Source organism: Felis catus, chromosome C1 (assembly GCF_018350175.1).
Source record: "Felis catus isolate Fca126 chromosome C1, F.catus_Fca126_mat1.0, whole genome shotgun sequence".
NCBI lineage: Eukaryota > Metazoa > Chordata > Mammalia > Carnivora > Felidae > Felis > Felis catus.
The window spans coordinates 120,156,789-120,166,142 of record NC_058375.1 but is presented as its reverse complement, the minus strand read 5'-3'; the positions used below and the strand labels follow the sequence as shown (position 1 = coordinate 120,166,142).

At 41.5% G+C, this 9,354-nt stretch overlaps 1 long non-coding RNA gene across 1 annotated transcript; it reads right to left on the bottom strand.

The window, feature by feature from the left end:
- Window positions 1-5,409: 5,409 nt before the first annotated feature.
- Window positions 5,410-7,211, bottom strand: LOC109503141. The gene is made up of 3 exons (XR_002162040.2): window positions 7,116-7,211; window positions 6,302-6,450; window positions 5,410-5,695 (listed from the first exon to the last, which is right to left on the bottom strand). It is a non-coding gene; the product is annotated as an uncharacterized LOC109503141 (long non-coding RNA).
- Between the last annotated feature and the right edge of the window lie 2,143 nt (window positions 7,212-9,354).

The window sequence follows — 9,354 nt, the reverse complement described above, 5'->3', positions numbered from 1 at the left end:
TCTGGATGCAACCCAGCACACACACACACACACACACACACACACACAGGAATGAGTTTTAGCGCATTTCCCCCAACAAATGATAGTTTTATTAATGGATCCCAACAATCCCCATAATTTTCACAACCATACTCCCTTAGCGACATTAGAAGGCTTTGACAAGGATCCAGCTACCCAACAACGAATAAGCCTGCGGGAGAACACCTGCCATAGTCTGTATCTCCTGTAGAAAATGATCTCTCGCATTTCCTCGGAAAAGTGATTTAACAAACAGTTTTTATTGAGGAGGGGCAGACTTTTTAAAATGTTTAAATGTTTAAAATTTCACTGGGGATCCCAGTGAGCCGCCAATTTGAGAGCCAGTCTTCTCCGTGCCAGAGAACAGTTCCTGGTGCTGGAGACATTGCCGTCAGCGAGCCGGACAAGGCAGTTACAACCAGAAATGGAACGTGTCACTTAATATGTTAATATTGGCTACATAAGTGCTCTTCAGGGAAAAAAAAAAGCAAAAGACAAAAAGACACCCAAAACAGACAAACAAAAAACCCAGCATAATGAATGTGATTGGGAGTAGCTGGAGTCGGAGGCTCTCCTAGACAGAGGGGTCAGGATAGGACTCTCAGGCACCCTTTGAAGGGAGATCTGAATCTCAAGAAGGCGCCATGGAAAGATCTCAGGGAAAAACATTCCAGGTGAAAGGAGCATCTGGGGTCCCCCAGTCCAAGACCCACTGTCACCCCTCTCACCTTGCTTGCTGCCAGACAAGCTGGCTGGTAAGGGCTTCTTCAGCAGAGCCTCGTATGTGGGCACCTATGGTGTGAGGGTCCGCGGTGTGGGTCCTGGAGGGTAGAGTCTCAGGAGTCATTTGGCAAAATGTACCAAGAACTTAAAAAATATCCTTGGATGGGATGCTTCCACTTTTAGGGCTTATGTACAAAGACCTTCATGACAGTGTCACTGATGAGAGGAAACCCTGGAAACCATGTCAGTAGCCCATGAAAAGGAATGGTTAGATACATTTCAACGTGCCCATTTTGTGTAACATCATGTTGCCGGGGGGGGGGGGGGGGGGGGCGGAAATATTCACTGTAGCAGGCCGTGCAAGAAGGGGGTGAGAGACGAAGCTATGTAAATATGAACAATGTCTGGCCTGGCCTGTCAAAAAATCCATAAAACATGTAAAAGGCAAACTGGAAAAATATTCATTACCTGTGACAAGAGTTCTTACAAATGAGGAAGGAAAATTTAATACAAAAATGAGCAAAAGAGGGGCACCTGGGTGGCTTAATCGGTTAAGCGTCTGACTTCAAAAAATAGTATAACGTAACATAAAATAAAATAAATTTTTTACATGAGCAAAAGACTTGAAGAGAGAATTTTTTAAAAATTTATTTTAAATAAAAATTATTTATTTTGAGAGACAGAGAGCAGGAGAGGGGCAGAGAGAGAGAGGGAGAGAGAGAATCCCAAGGAGCCTCTGCAATGTCCGTGCAGAGCCTGATGCAGGGCTTGATCTCACGAACTGTGAGATCATGACCTGAGCCAAAATCAGGAGTCGGATGCTTATCCGACTGAGCCACCCAGGCGCCCACAAGGAGAGAATTTCTAGAAGAAATTGTCCCTAAATGTATGAAAAAAAATTCTCAGCCTCACATTAAAAAGTTAAAATGAGGTACCTTTGCGTGGAAGTAATAATTACTGTTTAAAGGACATCAATGCCATAGCACTCCTTAGTTGTTAAGTACGTTTTTACAAAGGTGCTAGAGGGTGATCTGGCAAAGTTAATTTTCCCCCAAATCTCCATTGAGCACATACTGTGTGCCAGGCACTGGGAAGCAATATCAATGGGGGTGGCAGGAGTGACTGGGCACCCAGGGGGCATTTGGAATTTTCACAGTGAGTGGAAAGTATCACCAACATTTAGCACCCAGCTGTTAGGGATGTCACGTGTCCTGCACTGACTTTGAGTCATAAGAATTGCTTTGGCCACAGGAATATGGGAAGCTTTGAGATTGTGTCAGTTCTGGGCTGAGGTGCTAAGAACCTTTCCATATTTCCATCACTCTCTTATCTCCTTCCACCCATCATGAGAACGTATCCAGGCAGCCATTGCTTCCTCTGCCTGGGCCCCCGACTGAGAAATAGGAGAGAAAGGAGGGGACCTGAAACCCCAGCCCAACTAAGTCCATGAGCGGGATATTAATGTTTGTTCTGAACACTGAGATTTGGAGGCTGTTTGCTAACTATGGTCATTATGGCATAACCTGACTAGTATACCATAAGAGGAAGAATCGTCCCCCCAAATGCCATGCGCCCTCCCTCTGCTCCCCTGCAACCCTCTGCGTGGCAAACACTGAATACAGAAAATGAACCAAGAGGAGTTGTGGAGTGAACATGCACCGTCAACAAATAATCACATCAATAATTATATGCTTGCATGTTGAAGTGAGTGCTCTTAAGGGCAAGTTGAAAGGTGGGATGAAAAAGGGGAGTAGGAGGTACGATTTTGAGTGAGAAGTCAGTGAAAGTTTCTCCAAGGACAGATGGTAGAGACCTGGAGTTGAGTAAGAGTTAGATACGGAGTAGGGAAAGGCATTTCAGGCTGAGGGAACCTGAACGGCCCAGCAGAGGAGCTCCGCATACCTGAGGGGCTGGAGCACAGATGGCTTAAGGCAATTGATGATGCTGTGCGGCCCAGACCAGGCAGGACCTGCTGGACCATCAGAAGGGGTTTGGATCTCACTGAAGCACCATGAGAGCAATCAGATGGCTTAAAGAAAATTGTTTGGTAAACATGTTAGCCCTAACTCTGGAATCAATTCAGCCCTTGGCCTATAGAAAGGGACTTTGAGTTTCAAATGTCCCCAGTGGCAAGATTGCTCATGTAAAACTCCTACTACCCTTCCTGTTATGAGGACTTAGTAAACAGCCACAACCAAAAATCCAACACTTACACTGTCTGGAAATGGAAGAAAAGGAAACCATTCACTCAGGAAATTAACTGCTAAATAAACTACATTTATATAACATTACCCTAGGAATTACAGTTTAGTCAAGCTTCCTTGGGAAACTAAATGAGAAAAAATCCAAAATTACTTTAGAAGAGAGAACCGAGAACGCTCTTTTTCTGGATCAATAGGAGAGACTTCTTAAGTAGCAATGAACACACATTATGCTTTCATTATCTTGAAATCGAATAAGATGAAAATAATTTACTCGAAAGATTCACACATATATTGTAGATTTCTAAAATCTACAATTTCTAAGACCCTTCATGTGTCTTGATAAAGACAAAAATTACTGTCATGTTTCTGGATTATTTTACTGGACTTGTTAACAACACCAAAAATACTCTAATTACCTACAAATAGACTAACACAGAAGTCATTAATGTATAAGATTGCAGTGAAATAATCTGAAATTGTAAAACATCACCCTAAAAATTATAATTCTAACAAGTGTTTATTTGAACCATTATATCATCACTTTATAGCTAGGAAAGAGAAAAAGAAATCTGAATTACTTTGATAGAGAAAAAAAAGCTTGTGGCCGTTCATTGTAAGTGGGATCAACTTGGAAGGTGACTCACTTCTGGTTTGGGGTTGTGTGGACAGAGGATCAAATCCAGTGCTTGGAATAGTAATGTTTCTTGTTGCTAGCAGAGGATGTGATGGGCCAGCAAAGACCCTCAGTTGAGAGGACTCCTGAGAGATTCTTCCTTACTTTCCAGAATGGGGGGAAGGATAGAGGGTCATCTTCGCAAGAACTGCACATGAGATCAAGGAGATGTGCACAAAACTGCCCGTAGCAAGCATGGTTTAAGATAGAAAAGTACTTAATATGACCTAAATATTCATCAGAAGAATGGATATATGAATTGTGGTATCTCCATGCAGTGGATTAGTATATAGTAGTGAAAATCATCTAGAGTTACATGTTTGAATATAACATAACTATGAAAAATGTAAAGTTAAGTTTTTTAAGAAAACAGCATTCATAATGATTTGCTAAGTTTACAAACACTCAAAATAATATTATTCAATGCTTATATAGACAGAAATGTGTGAGAAAAGTATGAAGGTATGCATGAGAATTACACTCATGATTGTGGTTTTCACTAGGGAGGATGGAAAGGGAGCAGGAGCAGAAAGGAGGACCAAAGAGCATCAGTTCTATCTGTAATGTTTTATTTCTTGGGGAAAGGAGATATGAGGCACACGTGGTATAATGCCAACATTTGATAAAGCATATGATAAATAGATGGGTAGTTATTACATTATTCTTATTTTCTGCGTATTTAAATTCGTTATAATCAAAACATACTAAAAATGACCTAAATAAAAACAGCCATTAAAGTGAATTAGAGGCAAGAGAGAGGGGACAGAGGACGTAGACTCCTCTTTTTTTAAAATTTTTTTTAACGTTTATTTACTTTTGAGATAGAAAGAGACAGAGCATGAATGGGGGAGGGGCAGAGAGAGAGGGAGACACAGAATTGGAAGCAGGCTCCAGGCTCCAAGCCATCAGCCCAGAGCCCGACGTGGGGCTCGAACCCACGGACCGCGAGATCGTGACCTGAGCCGAAGTCAGACGCCCAACCGACTGAGCCACCCAGACGCCCCCGTAGACTCCTCTTTGGAGAAGCTTGATGATGATAGGAAGATGGTTAGCGGTAGCATGATTGATGGAGGATTTGTTTCTTTAGCTTTCTTTCAAGATGGCAAAGACTTAAGTATCATTCATTACATTACAAGGAAGAATCCAGTCAAGGGGGGAAAAGGAAGTAGAAAACATAGACTTGAGCCTTAGAACCTTAGCTCTTAAAATTCTCCATCAAAAAAAAAAAAATTTCCCCCACAGATTGTCATCTCCTCAAGGAAGAGCTGTGTGTGTTCTATTTATCTGTATGCTTAGAGCTTGCTTCGAACAAATGCACCATAAACAGATGAGTGGATGGATGGATGCATGGATGGACGGATGATGGATGGATGGGTGAACGAATGAAAAGGTGTAGTGTGGTGATATTAGCATAATGTGTTTATCAGAGTGGCCACCAGGTGGCAGATGTGACAGGCAATGATTATCCTTTCAGAGAAAGGAGTTCAAATGGCAGCCACAAGTTATAATTTTTTTTAATTAACTTACATAAAGTGGAATATACTCAATATTTAAGTGAAAATTTGAGATTGTCCTGCTATTTGGTGACTTCTCACTTTGGATATCAGTAGGTCCTTAGTCTTTCCTGGAAAAGGAGCTCTTGGTGCAAAAAACCTATGTTGTATTGACTTGTGGTTAAAAAAGAGACTGAACACACGTGCTCATCTTTTCTTTCTTTTGAAACCCAAATAAAATGATGGCAAAATTACGATTCTACAAGGACCAAGAGAATAGAAAGGGAGACGAAAATGCTATTGTAATCAGTTTATTAAATGGGTTATACTTGATAAGGTGCAAGCAGGGAACAACCTGGTTTTCTTCCCATTCATCTTCTTTAAAGTCGTTCTGCTAGATTTCCTTTCACCCACACCTGGATGATATCTTGTGCAGATTCTAAGCCTCTTATGGATACTTCTGTAGATTAAAAGAGTCTCCTATTTTAGGAGATTTTATTAAAGAGTCCCGCCAAATCTAATCTTCAATCTTTCATGCAGTTGACGTCTTCTCCCCTTTCCTAGCTTGGATCTGACCTTGAATTCTGCAAAATGTAAGTAGAGGTTCATGGTCTATACCTTTATCTTTCACCCCTGTTCTTCCCCCAGTTACTAACTGATGCCTCTGTCCCTTCCATTAGGAGAGACAAGGAAAATTGTATTTGACTGGGCTGTTTGTATTTGGCATTGATGCCTCTGTGTGGCAGGTTCCCCAAGACTGACCCTTTATCAGGGGGTGCTCTTACGAGATTTTTTGCCCGCTGCCTTCGGGGGCCTTTGGCCTTGCTCTGTTCTTCCCACACGTCACTGGGTGAACCACCATGTACCTGGCATCTCATGATGTTCCCTTAATTCTCCTTCCACATCCCCCCAGTACAAGCTCATTCTATTGGTGTAGAACTCTTGGGTGGGATCTTTTCAAGGTCAGTCTTTCTTTGCTGATTTCTTACTTAGTTCTGGGGAAAACTCATGAATCTCTGTCTAATCTAATTATGGAAGTTTAGGTCATTCCCACTCTGGTCCCTTCTTTGTTCTATACAGACATCTCTAGGCAGCCTCAGGTGAGTAGAAGGCACTAATCTCCCTGCCCCCACCCACCTGGCTCCCCAAGGGTATGGGTCTAATTCTCTCAAGGACACTGTTTTCCCCACCCTTTGTTCAGGTTGCAACATAGAGTAGGTCCACAGGCTTCTGCAGCTCAGCAGAAGCTGGCTGGGGGTGGGGGGGTGAGTGAGACGTTGGTCTCTATCCATGACAGGTTATTCCAGGATCTTGAATATGTTCATGACCCTTGCTTGGCCTAAGGGGTGAAAAGAAACACCTACCTTAAATGTTCACACCTCCACATGTAACTCTTCAAAAAACAGAAAATCCCCACTCCAAAGAGTCTCCAGCCTTATTTGTTTGTTTGCTCATTTATTTATTTGTTTGTTTATTTATTTATTTATTATTTTCACATCTGGGATACAGACAGGAGGTGGGCTAATGAACTTGTTTTATTGTAATATAGCAAATCCTATATGAATGGTCTGGTATCTTCCTTTGGAGTGCGTTTCATACTAGACTTTAAGCCTCTGCCAAAACTCCAAATTTATTTTTACAAATCTCATTTAACAGCCTTGTGTACAATGATTACATAATTATCATTATAGACAATTCCAGATTATAACTAGATAACTAGTAATCACTAGAATCATTAGAGCTCTTGGAAATTTAAGAAAAGTGATAACTGAAATTAAAAATCCAATAGAAGAACTGGAAGACAAAGCCCAGGAAATACCCAGGAGGTCAGACATCTCAACAGAAGGCAGCAGGAGAGAATTTTCAAAGAAATATTAAAGAAGTGTCCAGATTGAAAAGACACTCCAAGTGCCATGTATAATAATGGAAAAATGATCTGTACTCATGCACAGTTTAGTGACATTTCAGAACACTAGAGATAAAGAGAAGATGCCAAGAACTTACCCAGAGAAAGACCAGGTCAACTTACAACAAAGAAATGAAGATCAAACTGGCATGATTCCTTCAAGTCACATGGGAAGCCAGAACACAATGGAGTGATGCAGCCAAAATTCTAAAGAAAAAACTATTGCTCCCCTAGAATTCTGTCCTCTGATAAGACTTAATCATCCAGGAGGATAGAAGAAAAACACATTTAAACATGCAAAATGTACTTGTGAGTCATCTATGCCATGTTCATTCTCTCTTGCACCCTTTCTAGAATCTATTGGGTGTAAAAATGTGCTCAGTTGATTTCTACATTTCCCAGCCTTTCGTGCAGATTGGTAGACAGGTGATCTACTTCTGAGAAATCAAATGTCAGTGGATCTATCCTAGGAAAAATACTACCAAGAGGTTAAGGCAGAGCATACACACTGTTAACCCTTTTCCTTTCTTGTCTTCCTGCCTGGAAAAATGACACAAAGCTGGAGTTAGAGTAGCATTTCCTCCCATGTCTTTACACAATCTTCTTGGCTTATACATTCACATTTTTCTCCATTCCATGGCTTCCCACTTTCCAGTTCTGTTAACTAACCTTGAATTCTTCTCCTGTCCAAAGACGATTAAGTCCCCCTTTGATCAAAGCTGTTGACTTCATTGTCTTACTGGTGTCTGTGTTCCCAGTGCCCAGTAGAGTAGGTTTTCAATGACAGGGTTTTGAATGAACAAATGAACCAATGACAGAAGGAACATCCTCCTCCTCTATCACCTTCCAAGATACTCCCACCCTCTTTAAGACTTTAGCACTTAATTCATAGTTTATTTTCCTCACCCTCTCTTGCTCACAACTTCCATGACCTCAGCACCCATGAGACCCTTCTAGCCTCTGACTGCAACGTGCCGTGATTCCAAGGGGGTGAATAAATGATTCCAAAGCTCCTTGCATTCCTATTTTCTTCTTCTGCAAGTCTTTATTGTGTCTCATCAGCACGATTACAGTACTTTCCATCGCTCCTTCATCCTATGACACCGCCCTCGGATGTCTCATTTGAACCCCACAGCCCCTGATTTTAAAAACCAACTTAGTACAAGTAGCCTGTGTCCTTTGTTTCCCTGTCACGATCTGATCTCAGCGTGTCTTCCTCTCCTCACCTCTCACAACCACCCTAGATTTCTTACTTTTTCTCAATCCCACCTGCAACTGTCCTAGTGCCTTGCAGTTGTTTATACCCTTCTCTCTGCCTGGTATTGCTCTTGTATTCCCTCCAGCCACAGCCCCTCATCTCATGCAACTGAAAGTGTACCTATTATCCTAGGACAAGTCTCAGTGCGACTTTCTCCCATGCAGCATTCCCCAGTGATGGGAGCAGAGTTAATCCCTGGAGGCTTGCAAAAGCTCTTTGCTATTATGTCTATTATAAGTATCGATTAGGACCCTTCATACCGTACATGGTTACCCGCCCACGTGCAGTCATTGAGGATGCTCCGTTTCTGTAACACTCACAGACTCAGCACACAGGGCCTGGCCTGCAGGGCACACTAAAAAATTGTTAGATGAACTGAATTGAGATTCAAGGAGCTCATCCCTGACAGTGATTCAAGTCTAGTGACTTGTGGAAATAGGCAAGGGCAAGGCATATCTGCTCCCTTGGGGACACTGCCTCATAATTATTTTAAAAGTTTTCTATTTTATCAAAGAGCCTTAGAAACTGCTCCTTTTCAAAGCTCCACCAAACTATTATTTTCCTAATTAATTATTGCAGTGGGATAACTATTGCATAAATCAATCCTCAACTTAGTTTGATCGTGATCACTAATGAAATAGATTGGAGATCTGGAGCCCCAAAGAGAATGTTTTCAGATGAATAATATATTTTATTTGTCAGCAGTCCTCAGGCTCAATTTATGGTGAAATTAACTGAAAGTGGATTGCAAATAATTGTCAGCTCATTGTCAGTCTGCATTTCCAAGGCCCTGAATAGATAGAATGACGAAAGGTAATTTCGTTTTTCTTCGTAATTGCTTCTGGATAATACCAGAGCCTTTGAAAGAGAGTGTGAGGCTGTGCATTTTGAAAATGGCAAAGAAAATGCAAAGCTTGGGTTGAATACCAAAAATTCTCAGTATGTCAGATGCAGCAGAATTAACATTTCTAGGGATCTTTGCCGTCCGTTCCACTAAAATTGTCTACAACAGATAACATGATTTTTGGACTTGAGATATGAAAAGCATTATTTCACGTGCCAACAGTGATGCTTAGGAT